Source organism: Manis javanica, chromosome 14, assembly GCF_040802235.1.
Source record: "Manis javanica isolate MJ-LG chromosome 14, MJ_LKY, whole genome shotgun sequence".
NCBI lineage: Eukaryota > Metazoa > Chordata > Mammalia > Pholidota > Manidae > Manis > Manis javanica.
The window spans coordinates 86,277,494-86,292,144 of record NC_133169.1 but is presented as its reverse complement, the minus strand read 5'-3'; the positions used below and the strand labels follow the sequence as shown (position 1 = coordinate 86,292,144).

The window sequence follows — 14,651 nt, the reverse complement described above, 5'->3', positions numbered from 1 at the left end:
TGACTCTGGGATTGGAACAGGAAAGATACAAGATGAGCCTGGAGCACGTTATAGTGCCATAAGGCGCCTCTCAGTGCTTAAAAACAATTCCACAATGAGTCTACGAAGAGTTCCCAATGGCCAAAGCTGGAACAGTGAACAAAGTATTATTGGATTATTTCCCAAGGTATAAAATAAATATCCATGAGTCTATAGTGGCATAAATAAATGGAATAAATGGAGAAAAGACCAATTATTTCTGAAGAGTTCCAAGTAACTTATGTAGACATTCCACCCTCAAGGAAAGCACAACTCCCCTCTCAAGTGTGGGCTGCACATAGTGACTTCACTACAAAGAGCACAGTATGGGGGGTGGGGAGGGAGGGGAGAGAACTTAACAGTGGTGAAACACAGGAAATAAGACTTCAGCCAGGTGATCCAGGTTATATCTACAGTAGGCAGTCATGCTAATAGTATATACACTGGACATGTGATGAGAGTGGCACCTTAATTCTGTGGTCTTCCTCTCAAAATCCCTTAAGCCTAGCGTAATCATGAGAAAAACCCAATTCTAACTGAGACTTTCTACAAAATACCTAACTCAAAACTCAAGGTCATCAAAAACAAGGAAGTCGAAGAAGTTGTCGCAGCCAAAAGGAGCCTGAGAAGACATAACTGAATGTATAGTATCTTCAGTGGGGTCCTGAAACAGACAAAGGACATTAGGGAAAAACTAAGGAAATGCCAGGGACTTTAGTTAATAATAATATATTGATATTAGCCCATTAATGGTGACAAATGTACTGTACTATAATTATGAGTAATTAATAGTTAATGTATTAGTATCAATATTAGTATGGGGGAAACAGAGTGGGGCACACGGAAACTATTATCTTAGTGACTTCTCTATAGATCTACAACTATTCTAAAATAAAATAAATGTCAAGGTCCCTTTCATCACCTCTTTCCCAGGCGGTAAAGTTACCCTTAACAGCAGTACACAACATCTTCATACCTCAAAGGGCTTTTTTACTGGAGAATAGGGAGGCCCAGAGAAACAGGGGTTCCTTTTGAACCAGATCTTAGGATACTAAATTGACAAATATATGACCCAGCAAATTGGCTCATTAAGTGTTCCTAAATAGTAGTAAAGAGAAAGATGCTGCTAAGCAGACATTCTAAGTATTACAGTTGATTTGTTAATTCAGTGAAATTGTTTTCCAAGAGAATTATCGACAGGTCCATTAACTGGAGCTGTTCATAAAGCACCAATTAAACAAGATCCACAGGAGTCACTGTCACTCTTTTAAAGTTCTTAATTAGTTGCTCTTACCACGTTGTTTTGTGTGAACTCCTAGGCACTGATCCACCTTTTTGTGTCCCTTTGGGGCCAGTAGAATTTATTCCTCTGGTTTCGTTCTCCTCATTAAAATTTGAGACATGATCCAAAACTTCAATGCAAAAGTCTATTGACAGCAGTTTCTGTCAACCCTGAAAGAAGAGAAGTAATTTTGGTGAGGGTGAGGATTTAATAATATGGGTAACTGCTGAGCCACTGTGTTGCATATTTGAAACCAATAAAAGATTGTATATCAACGATACTTCAATGAAAAAAACAAAGGGGAAATAATCTATTGACATGTACCAGAAATAGCATTCAATACTTGGGGACCCCTACTCACCCTGTTTTAGTTTTTCCTTTTACTATGGTTATAGGACTGGGGCCTGAAACTTCAGAGTAATGAAGAGGGGAACCTGTGTTTACTAACAGCCACCTATTGCAGGTGGTGGCAGCTTGGATATTTATAGACCAATAACCGGGCCAGTCCAATTTCAGTTTCCATCACAGCATGGGAAAAGGATAATAGAGAAAGGGAAAGAATTACTAAAAAGCTACTTTGAAATATTTCACTTCATCTTCTTAGACTCAACAGGAAATAAAAAAATCAAATCAACAGGGAGTCATAGGTGACTAATTAACTTCACTTATCAAGTAGGAAATCCCATTAAATTATTTTAATGTGGATGATTAAGCCATTGAAACCTCTTGGGGTACTAAACACAGGCAAACACCAAATGAATTATCCCTTTTCAAGTATAGCAACATGGCAGCCTCTATCTGCTCCTGGGTAGCCTTACCAGGGTCAGGAAGGTAATCTGTATGCTCAGACGACCTGAGATCCCAGATTTTAAACCCCAGCTACTCATATCAAACATTTTCCTCATTCCTTAGGAGCCATTTCTACTTCACTACCTAGGACTGAGGTTGTAATGAGGCTCTGCTTGAAACTGAGGACTGCTGTTCATTCACAGAACCTCTCCCTTTGGTGTAAAAGTGGAGAGAACCCCTATGATAAAAGTAACCCATGCAAAAAATATACATACCAACCAACCAAACTCAGACTATTCTACTACTGATAATTTACTAAAGTCACCTTAGTCCTCTGAAAGATGCAGAATTTAAGTCTGTATGATAAAACTTGCTACAGGCACGGGTATTAATAACATGGAATTTTTCAGGGAGACATGTTGGTACTGGCCACGAATCTGTCACTGAAGAGCTACCAGTTCTCAAGGCTTGAGTTTCATTCTCTAGAATAGGGATTAGCAACAGCCCACAGGCCACTTCTAGCCTGCCATCCGTTTTGGAAAGGACCTACAGCTTAGAATGACTGGGAGAAATTTTTTCATTCTGTGACACTGAAGATGTTACGGAATCCCAATGTCAGTGTCCATAATGTTTTCTTGGAACCCAGTAATGTATATTTGTTGGCATACTGTCTATAACTGCTTTCACACTGCAACTGTAGAACTGGGTAGTTGCCCTAAAATATTATCTGGTCCTTTATAGGAAGCTTATGAACCTCTGCTCCAGAACAGCCGTGTGTATTAACCTTCTGCGTTGGTGGAAATGTTTTCTGAGCTGTCCAGTATGATAGATACCGAGACAAAGAAACTGATTTTATTTAATTTTTGTTAATTTAAATAGCCATATGTATTGCAGAGCAGAGTCTTAAAAAATGAGGGTTAAGTCTGGAACTTTAGGTCATGCATTCTTCTCTAAAAGTCTGATACCCTCCAAAATTTTTTGGAATTTTAAGTTTTTCTACCCATGAAGAAAACCTCATTCCTCCTTTGTTTTTCCTTTCCTGTCACATTACTACCACACTCTCAACAATTCTGACACCAGGTATGTGTGGGTTTTTCTCATACCAAGCAAATCTGTGTTACCAATTGTGTGTCCTATAATTTAACTCAATTTTGACACCATCTACAGCCGGAGATGCTGTCAGATCCCCCAGGTTCAGGACAGAGTCCAATAAGATATCTCCATGTCCCCCCTTCAGTAGCCAATCACAAGCCCAGGTTGCCTGTGCTTCTGACCAATCAGCTATAATCAGAGGGTCCCACAACCCCCAACTTGAGTTTAATTTGCATAGTAGCTCATAGAACTCAGAAGTTTACTTACTGTTTACCAGTTTATTATAAAAGGATACAGATGGATATCTACATGGAGGAAAAGCACAAGGCAAGGCATTTGGAAAGGGGTGCTGAACTTCCATGCCCTCTCTGGGTGCACCACTCTCCCAGCACCTTTGAGTGTTCAACATCTTAGAAGTCCTCTAACCCCATAATACCTAGATTTTTATGGAGGCGTCATCATGTAGACATGATCAATTAACTCTATTTCCAGCCCATCTCTCCCCTTTCTGGAGAATGGAGGTGGGCCTGAAAATATCAAGTTTCCAACCCTTGCTTCATCTTTCCAGTAACCAGCCTCGTTAGAACAACAGACATTCCTATCACCAAGGAAATGCTATGGTACTTAGGAGTTCAGTGTCAGAAACCAGAGTCAAAGACCAAACATTAGAAAAAAATATGTTCCTAGTACTCATCACAGGAAATTACAAGGGTTTTAGGAGCTCTGTGTCAGGAATGGGAGCAGAGACCAATAATATGCTTTTTCTATTATTTCACCCATCTTTGCAGAAGCAAGTTAAGTAGAACTTACATGACAAAAAAATACACGTTACTTATCCTGATGTCACACGGGGCTGTCAGACATCTGAGGTCCTGATGGAGCAAGTTCGTCACTCAGGTGAAGGCATCTGGGATTCAAAAAGGAAAGGAATGACAGGCTGTCCCTAATATAGGGCCCTTTTCTTTTCCATTTTTTATTAAGGAATTTTTTTGTATCTTTAATATACAATCACATGAGCAACATTGTGGTTTTTAGACTCCCCCCCATTATTAAGTCCCCACCACATACTCCATTATAGCCACTGTCCACCAGCGTAGTAAGATGCTATAGAGTCACTACTTGTCTTCTCTGTGCTATACTGCCTTCTCCGTGGCCCCCCTATGTCGTGTGCTAATTGTAATGCCCCTTATTCTCCTTCTCCCTCCCTTTCCACCCACCTTCCGCAGTCCCTTTCCCTTTGGTAACTGTTGGTTCTGTGAGTCTGCTGCTGTTTTATTCCTTCATTTTCTTTGATCTTATACTCCACATTTGAGTGAAATCACTTGGTACTTGTCTTTCTCCGCCTGGCTTATTTCATTGAGCACAATACAGGGTCCTTTTCTTTTCTTTTTTTTCTTTTGATATCATTAATGTACAATTACTTGAACAACATCATGGTTACTAGACTCCCCTATTATCAAGCCCCCCCACCCCCACATATCCCATTACAGTCACTGTCCATCAGCATAGTAAGATGCTATAGAAATACAGGGACCTTTTCTAAGAGAAAAAATTTGTTTGCACCCAGACTAGGACCAACTCCACAGGAGGAGTTACTCCACTCTCAGAGGTACAAAACACTGCCCAAAGGTACGCAGCCACAACACCAAAACAGTGCTTGAAGCCAGCCCTCAACAAAGGCAGCATTTGCTCTTCCAACAGTGTAACACCATCCAAGGCATCATAGCAGCCTGGACAGCTGACAACCGCTGGATGACTCCTAAACAGCTTTATTTGTTTCAGATACCCAAGCACCCTAGGTAGAAAACATAGGCAGATATCCCCATAAAATGAATGTTAACTGCAAAACAGAGACCTGGAAGCACTAAGTGCCCCTGCTGCCAAACCCTTTAAACAAATACATAACAGGAATCTTTCCCGTGCCTTCAGTCATTTTATATCCAACATTCAGAATTCCTGCCATGTGCCAGTTGCTACGCTTGGGATCTAGCAGTGAGCTAGGCAGGATACATTATCCTTTCCTTTGCAGAATATACAACTCCTTATAAATTTCTCAGATGGAATGATACAGATAATCTCCAAAATCCTAAATGCTTTCAGACTATAACTGCCAAAATTCCACTCAGCCTTTCACTGCCCAGAGCCTGAATTTGTGTGGGGGCAAATATAAGTGATTTTACCTCTGAATTGTTTCCTGATGGACACCAATTAGCAAACAGGCCTGGCATGAAGGTAGTCAATGTTGGAATGAACAGAGACATTTACCTGAAAACTCCATATACAGACGGCCACTTGCCACTAATTTCCTCTCTTCAGGAGGGCCAAGGATGCCCTCCTTTCAATTCATCCTAAGAAGAAAAAGATTTTACTGTTCAACACCCCAGATTAAAAAACAGCAGCTTGTAAGGCTGCTTTTCCATAGTGATGGAAACAGAATGCTCTCTGCCATTTATGATTTAACATATTTTTAATACCCTCAAGATTTTATTTCCCATTTTGCCTTTTTCTTCCCCACGATTACCATTAAAGCTAACCATCACCCAAGCTCTCTAGATATTGCTAGTCTTAAGACCTGACATGTAAAAGGCTCTTCACAATGAACATGAGGTATTCACACAAAGCACTCAATACTTAGCTAGGAGATCCTTTCAAGGGAAAGCCAAATGATAGAACAAAACCAGCTCTGATAAATAACTCCCCCACCTTCCAACATCCTCACCAGTTCTTCCTATGGAAACTAGCATGTCCCTTTTCACAGAAGCAGCAACTAAGTCAGCCCTATTGGGAGTCTCCAGCTATCACCCTGAGTGATAAATGTTTGCTTAGAACTGAGAAGCATCTCAGAAAACTAGCAATCCAAAAGCAAAACCACTACAAAGGTGACTCAATACCTACTGCTCCAAAAGGGCAATACCTCTGCTCACTTCTGAAAATCAGTGAAAGACGAACACAAATAAACTGTCAGCCTTAAGCAGAAATCTGTAGTTGTTGCTACGCCTACTGCCTAGAGCCCACCAATTGGTGCTTTTATATTTTATTAAAGAGCCACAGAAGAATGCCCATACTTTTAAAGCAAATTCACATCAACATTTCCCAAATAAAGCATTCCTATAAATATAACAGCTTTGAAATCCTTCTGCCAAGCTTTCATCTTGACTAACTTTATATGATGGGGGAGTGGGAGCCATGCACTCTAATTTCAGTGAAATTAGCAAAAAATCCCATCAACTTCCCTCTGTAAGGCCTCTTGTGAGCACTTGCTGGGCATTCAAAAAATAAGAGCCTGACTTTCCCCCTCTACTTATAATTCTTCCATGGCTTTATTTACTTTTGCTGTTTCCAAGGTGTGATTCAAGTAACTTCATACTAGTCAAACCTGTTCAACCAGAACCACTCAGAAGGATCTGGATTTTTAGATTTCTCCCTACCAAGTCATGCTCTTTAGGATTTAACCTTAATGGATGAACAACTATGCTGGCATCCTGGTATAGTTAACAAGAGAGTCGGCATGAACCAAGCCCAGAATGCCAACCAGCTACAGGCTGCTGTTCTCCCAGCAGTGTAACACTTGCCTAGGTACAAGGCAACCTAGGCAGCTGCCTACGGCTGGGGCCAAAGATAGGCTAATGGAGTTGTACTCACCTGGGGCTGCATCTGTCCAAAGTACACAGCTGGCCCCTCTGCAATCAAAGCACTCCAAGTTAGAGTCAGCCAACAGTCAGTGAACACTTGTGAGGAGTTCAAGACCCCTGCCCTCAAAACCCTAAAATGTGGTGGGGCCTGAGCCCCAGAAATATGAGGGCAGGCAATAAAATAAACAGCTTCTTGGAAAACTTTTTTTGTCACATGTTATTATTTCTGTGCCACAGCAGTTCAACAGGGGAAAATTGGTGGTTTAGTGAACAAGGGCCAGGAAGCTTCACTTTTATCACTTAAAAGCCAAGCGCACAAGTAACTTAACCTCTCTGTATCTCAGTCTTCTCACTTGTAAATGGGTATGTTGTTATTAATAGTACTCTGTACACAGGATGTTTGGAAGATTTAAATGGAATATAAATTAAGCCCACAGGATAATAAGTGGTATAGAATGGGCACTCAGAAAACTTGCTGTTATCAGGAGCTACATTCCAGGCAAAGAGATGAATAGGGATGAGAAAAGAGGGACGATTACCCTGGGAGGGGAATGGGCAGTAAAAACTGCAAAGGCTGGTTAAAACTAGATTGAGGGCCTCAATTATGGGACCTCTCAAAGAACAACAAAAGCAGCACTTTAGAAAAAATAACTGGATGCAATAATGGGTGTGAAAGGAAAGGAGGTTGCCATTTCTAGCAACCACCTCAATTACTGATTGAAAGCAATAACCAGAATGTTTGCAAGAATGTAAAATACTCCTACCCATTCACCCTTATAATTTACCCTATTTTTTTGAAGGTTACGGTATTATCTGAAGATCATGCCTTTTCTCAGTCATCCTCTAATTTCACTCCTAACCGCCTCCAAACAATTTAAGGGAAAAGGAAAATGAAAGGGACTTCTTATTCAGGTCTAAAAAGCAATCTAAAATAGCCTGCCCCTTCAGGGACTTGGGCTGAGGGGGCTGACCAAGCTCCACCCTGATACGTGTTCACCACCAAATCTTCTGAAGTCCGTGGCCCTGGAGCAAGGAGTTCCGATCTGAGACCTGCTCTAGGTGACTTCAGGGACAGGAGGGATGGTAGAAAACTGGGGAAGGCCGACTCCTGGGCTGCGATGTCCCAGCGTCTCTCAAGATGCCCTCCAAACCCGGGATCACTAGGGAACGAACCCCAGTTTCGTCCCGTGCTTCCGAAGAAGCCTCCCCACAGCTGCCTCTCGCCAGGGGCTTCTAACCTCCGAGGCTTCTCTCCACCTGGGCCTTACTCACCCGCACGTGTCCGGAGCTCGGCTTCGGCGTTCCGGCCCCGGCGGAGGCCGCGTGGGAAAGGACGGCCGCGAGCAGGAGAAAGGTCCGCTCCGGGGCCAGCGGGCGGGGCTTAAAGCGGGCGGGGCCCCGGAAAGCCCCGCCCTGGAAAAGGAGAGTTGAGAAAACTGAGCGCAGCGGCTGGAGAAAGCGTGGTCCGTGAGAGAGCTGGACGCCGCAGGGGAAGGGGTGGAACCTGGGTCAGGGCTACATATATCTGAGTCCCCATCCCACTTGTTCTCTACTTACGGAAGGAAGGGGCTCTGCGTGCGGAGCGGTAAAGAAACCCTGGTGTGTCCTACTCGTGCCGCGCTTGCTGCCTGCCCGCACGGAGCGCCCCGCCCCCGGGACGCCGCTTCTCACGTTTGTGGCGCCTTTCGGTTACTGCAGGCTCAGCCCACGCTTTCTCCCCTTCCCACACAGATTCTCTGGCTTTCTCCAGCAGCGCTGTCACTCGCTAATGGATCGTCCACCCACGTAGATCGGCTTGGTTTTCGCGACCTCTCTAGGAGGTTTTGGGGTGTATTATGCCCTTCACTCCAATAGTCTAACCCTGTGGGAACACTTTTCTAGAAATTTCTAGAAAAATTTCCCCGTAGTTCTTACAGCACTAAATTGTTTTCTACCTTTGTCTTGCATCTACCTACCACTTCAGCATTTTATTGAAAAAAATAAAAATAAAAAATAAGGGAGAAATGTGGGATTCACATATAAATCAAGTATAAAAATCAAATGAATAATCATATCTGACCTGATTGTTTATAGTGTATGATGCGTGATCAAAACTGAAAGTTTCTGTGATGACTGCCCTTGTACTTACTGTTCATCATGTAAGAACTTATTCACTATGTAAGAACTTGTTCACCATGTAAGAACTTGTTCGTTATGCCTCAGAAGATTGGAGACTGTTGAGAATTAGGCTTGGGATTGATTAATGATTGTGCATTGAGTCCCCTATACAGAATTTTATTGTTGTTAACAACCATTTGATCAATAAATATGAGAGATGCCCTCTCAAAAAAAAAAAAATTTCCCCGTTGTGGGATCTTTAGCTGAGCTGCAGCAGCTAAAGACTACTGGCGTTCTCTGCCAGATGTGACTTGCATCGTGGCACAACCAACCAATGAGGCCACATCCTTAGTCTGCACAGATTGCCCACCGGTCACCAGCGTCTTTTAAAAACACTAAAACTTCCCTCCCCCACTAGATGGTGGCAACATGGTTTTGTCCTGCTGAACAGTTGGTGAAGCTGGGGCTTAGACGGGTAAGGCCTGGCTGCAGTGATTCCTAAATTCATTCCCAAACTTTAGAGCATCACCCTGCCTAGCTCCCCCAGCATCCTACCACTCTGCTGATCTATTGCATCTGGCACCTTTGCCAGGTGAGCCCCTGGAATCAGCCACTGCCCTTGGCATCTGCTAACATGTTTTATTATCTTTTCTCAGCTATTTCATAATGAAAAAAATGTGCATCTTGTCAATCTCCCTACCAAGTCATGCTCCTTAGGATTTAACCTTAATGGATAAACAACTATGCTGGCATCCTGGTGTAGTAACAGTGTACCCTCGAGACCTCTGCTGAGAAAGCCCAGAGCCCTAAATTAATTCCATCAAGAGACCCTAGGCTCTAAGGCCAGGGAGCCACTGAAGAAGCGGTATGAACAAATCCTCTCCAGTTTTGATGGAGCTGTACACAGGCTGTGGCTGGGAAAGGCTTATGTAAATACAGTAATTAAAAAAGTCACATGATCTGTTTTGGGCTGGTAGGCAGGAGCTCTGCTTTGCAGTTAAATAGAAATGTGGCTGCAGGCTGCTGCCATAATCAGTGCCTGCCTCCAGCTGTCACATTGTGTTCATAAAGGAGGGTTATGAGAGTTATAAAACCAGGCAGATTGGGTGGGTAATTGTTCTGTGGAGCTCTGCTGAAGGAGAAACTGCAGTGGCATCTCATATATTTTGCTTTCTTCCCTTCCAAACGCACAAAATGGAGCAGGCAGAGATACCCCGAGGATTCATGAAAAGGAAAGATAAGGTTTGTGTGAAAGTGTGCGTGTGTGCTTTCAGAGAAGAGACAGGAAGTGACTGAGGTTGGGAGATACAGGGCCTTACAGGAGAGAGAGACAACTAACCTAGTGACCACTGGATTCACAGATTAGTTCAGGTAGAAGGGAGGATTTGTGTGGAGGGAAGGCCAGCCATTATGAGTAAGGCTAAGCAGTGGGCCGTGTTCTCATGTCATATTGAAAATGAGGTCACATTTTTTAGGTATAGGCCATTCCGTGTCCTTTGAAGGAATACCTAAATTATGATTTCTTTGATCTATGATATCTATTTTTCTTCATTAAAAAAATCATTCACAGTCAACCTTCTTAACCTCCATCCTTTTAAAATCCGACTTCATTTTGGTAAGTTAATTTATGTGGTCTTTTACCTGTAATACTTTTCTACTTTTTTGTTTGTCTCCTATTTTTGCAAAGACAAATTGTTAGAAATAATAACAAAAAAAGAAAGGCGAGAATTTCTAGAAAAAAAAAATGCATCCAGATGAAAGGCAAAGGATGAGGGTAGGTCCATGAGTTCTGAGTTGACCTCGTAATTGAAAGGCTGGCCCCAAGTGACACTAGGTCCCCAACCTTCTTGCCTGCTTTTCCCTTTCTCCTCCATGTAACCTCTCCTTGCTTCTTGATGCATTTTGCCTGTGACTGCTCTTTTCCTCTCCTCCCTAGACAGGAACTACTAGTAGAGAAATATTTAATCATTTGTTCAGTCAGTCAATCAACATTTACTGAGCATCTTGCATTTGCCAGACCCTGTCAGGCAGGAGCTACAGATCAAGTCAGAGCAATAGGGATCCCTGCCCCACTAAAGCTTACAGTCTCTGCGGAAGAAAGACAGGTATAATAGGTATCCTTGGGCATATGTCAAAGGGCAACTAACTTAGCCTGGGGAGCCAGGGAGAGTACTAGAGATAGCAGCATTCCCTCTGGCCAATCCTGAGCGCTTCGGGTAGAAGAGGGACCTCTCCTTCACCCCTTGCCCCTCTTGCCCCTGCTCTGTAGTAGCTATCTAAGGTAGAGTGGAGCTGGCAGTAGCCCTTGTTATTTCCCCTAAACACGGTTGGATTTGCAAGGATATAGAGAAATTGGAACCCTCATACATTGCTGGTGGGAATGTAAAGTGGTGGAGCTCCTCTGGAAAACAGGCTGGCAGTTCCTCAAATGATTAAACATAGAGTTCCTTTATGACTCAGCAATTCTACTTCCAGGTATATACCCAAGAAATTAAAATGTATGTCCACATACATGTTCATTGCAGCACTTTTTGTACTAGCTAAAAGGTTGAAACAACCCAAATATTCATTCACTCACAAATGGATAAATAATGTGGTATAACCACATAGTGGAAAATTATTTGGTCATAAACAGGAACAAAGTACTAATTCATACTACAACATGAATGAATCTTGAAAGTATTACATTAAGTTAAAGAAGCCAGCCCTCACATTGTTTGATTCCATTCATATGAAAGTGCAGAATAGGAAAATCTATTGAGACAGAAAGTAGAGGGGTTGCTTAGGCCTGAGAGCAAGGATGGGGTGAAAGCCAAAGATTTCAGTTTCTTTTTGAGGGGGTGAAATGGTTCTATAATTGTGGTGATGGTTACACATATCTGTGAATATAACAAAAACCACTGAATTTATACTTTAAATGGGTGAATTGTATGGTCTGTGACTTATTTATTTCAATAAAGCTGTTGAAACCATGACAATGAAAAGCATACTTGGGAACCTGAAAGCTTTGTAATTTTGATTAAAATTGTGGTCTTCATCATCAATGCCAGTTTTAAGCATGAGAAAGGACTTAATTCTGGGTGCTGTGTCCTCTCAAACCTCCTTTGTGTACAAAACACTTAATGCATTAGGATGGGCAGTACAAATAGCTGCAAAGGGGTGGACTGTGCATCCCCATTTTTCCCTTTCCGAACTTGTCTCTCTTTTAACTCTTTAGTTCAACATTTATGGTAGAAGGTATATGGACCTGAAAGAGACCTCCAAGGGTTGAAATTGAATTAATATAATGCCCTTTATATAAACAAATAAAGCTCTTTAGAAGACAGTCAATGTGGTACAAAGAGTAGTTGTAAGGCATCTTGGGATTCTAGGCTCCCTTTATAGCGTGTAGGAAAACACTGTCATGACGTCAGCTAGAGCAAGACCAATTCCCAGTCCTTCCTGATGTTGAGCAAGTTCCAAGACTTGGCTCCCTCCTCACATGCCTCTAATCATCCCTCTATTTGACTTCTAGGCTCAGTTAGTCTATTTCCATACCCCTCATTTTCTCACCATCCCACCCCCACAATGGCCAAATTGGCCCTCCAATCCGGCAAACATTTGCTAGAACATTTGGGAAATTACAGAGGAGATTTCACTTGTCACTTAGGCTCAAATATAGAAAGTAATTTTAAAAGGACAGTGGCGAGAAGCTATTTTTATCTTGCTTGTTTGTGCTGAGTTTTCTTATCTTGATGATTCTCATTTTCTTCCTGGCTACTTCTCTTTTTGCCTTGCTTCTTTAAATTAAACACTGGCCTTTGTAAATCTTTGTCTTAGGTTCTCTTATTTATTTATAGAGTCTTCCCTTTCCATCCTCATCATTCATTAATTTAACAAATATTGAGTATCTACCATGTTGCAGGGCCTGCACAAGGCACTAAGGGGGGTGGAGCGATGAATAACACAGACGTGTTCCTTACCATTATTTTTATTTTATTTTATTATTTTGGGGTTTTTTTAGGAGAGCAAGGCAGAGATTTTTATTTAGAGAAAAAGAGGACAGAGCGCATGGTCTAGGGGTTTTATCAGCAGTTGAGAAACAAGGGCTAGGGATGTACACCTGCTCAGTGGTCTCAAAATGTCTATCTTTGAAAAAACATTAAGTTTCTTATTAGTCTTCTGGGTTATTTTCAAGAAATTTACTGCTCTGATTTCCTCCCAGGATAGCAGCTTCTTGGTCTGGGAGCATATCACTCAAGGCTGTCTACTTTGCTCCCAAGGTGGGCTGAGTTATTGTCTGTTTGTTAAAGAGTATGTTAAGAAACTTACAACTAATTGGGTTTTAAGATGCAATCTTATTTTCAAGGATGGAATCCTTCCTGTTTTTACTAAGTTGTTTTGGGCTTGCTTGTTACATTGCCCAAGCTGCAAATCATTTGCTTATGGCTGGAGGAAGAAAAGTCTGAAAAAAAAGCTGGGCCCCCCAGCAGGCCAAAGCAAATTTCACAATGGATTATCTTGCTTTGTTTTTTCCAGAGGCCTTCACCCTACTCTGTCTAAGCCCATGGTCCCTGTCTCATTCCCCCTTCTACAGATGGAGACCCTAGCTGCTGCTAGGGAAAGGGGGCGATGACCACTCTGGCTGCTTCATGCTGAGAGGGGGTGCAGTAAAGGGTGCAGTTAGGTCTCCATCACTGGTCAGTCAAGAGTCCTCAGATGATGGGCATTTTCATCCTGGGTTCTATTTCCATCACTATTTGCAGTTTCATGGCTTCAAAAGGATTTAAAAAAACCAGCTCCATATTGTAGTAGTCCATGGGACTTCTGGGCCTAACATAGCTTGGACTAGCTTTTGGAGGTCCTGGAGTGAATCAGAGACATTTTGTGAATAATTTGGAATGTACACACAATACTCAACTTTAATCATAGCACAGGTCCCACCTGTGCTGCTGTTAAAGATGTCTAGTGTCATTCTATTTTGTATAACTGCTAGGTGCATTAGTTTTACTTCAGTATTAAGGCCTTTTGAGTGAAAATGGTTAAGAATTTGATATGCCAGATTGCGTCTTCCAAACCAAGAGATGGTATAAAAATGGAGGCTAGGTGATCATACCAATGAAAAACATTCCTAGTCCATCGATGTTGGAGGCTTGGGAAGTTTGCAGCATGTGGGATGTTTTTAAATCCAACATCCTTGCAGCCAAAAAGTTCAGTTACTACACTTATTTAGTTCACTCATTCTTAACAACCATGCTAGATTACTTACAAAACCTTCACTAAACATGACAAATTCTTTAAGCATTCTTCTCTTTTGAAAGATTTAAGCCAGGCTGTATTGCAGAAGATTAATTTCTGTCTCAGGGAGTCTAGTTTAAAGACCTCCCAATTTTTTTAGGGTAATGATGAACCCAATAAGTAGAATAGATTTCCAATAAAAGGATTTAGAAAACCAGTTTTATATTATAGTAGTCCACAGGACTTTTCACCATTTTCCTTCCTTGTGGCAAAATTAATATAGCTGTATAACCTTATTTATATTGCATACTTCTCTCAGAGGCCAAGCCTCTCTAATCAGAGAGTTTGTATTGAGGCCAGGCTTGTGTGCAGAAGATAAGGCACTTTTTTTCTGGGTTTGGGGATCAAATTGCTCCCAACTCTTTAGAATGCATGCCAGAGGCATGTCTGGCTTTAAACTTGAAGAAGACGCTCCCATCTGGAAGAGAGAAAGACAGGTGTGCAACACCTGAGGTCGGCCTTTT

General features: G+C 42.0%; 1 protein-coding gene and 1 non-coding gene across 2 annotated transcripts in view; both read right to left on the bottom strand.

Moving 5' to 3' along the window:
• Positions 1-8,202, bottom strand: part of MATR3 (matrin 3) — a 43,186-nt gene extending 34,984 nt beyond the window's left edge. The window contains exons 1-5 of the mRNA XM_073221755.1: positions 8,086-8,202; positions 6,824-6,861; positions 5,447-5,529; positions 3,992-4,088; positions 1,313-1,470 (exon numbers count right to left, since the gene is read on the bottom strand). The gene's annotated coding sequence lies outside the window, so the exon portion shown is untranslated. The remainder of the gene's footprint in view (positions 1-1,312; positions 1,471-3,991; positions 4,089-5,446; positions 5,530-6,823; positions 6,862-8,085) is intronic.
• LOC118972066 (small nucleolar RNA SNORA74) lies at positions 4,734-4,934 on the bottom strand. Its single transcript, XR_005060875.1, has one exon. It is a non-coding gene; the product is annotated as a small nucleolar RNA SNORA74 (small nucleolar RNA).
• Positions 8,203-14,651: the final 6,449 nt, after the last annotated feature.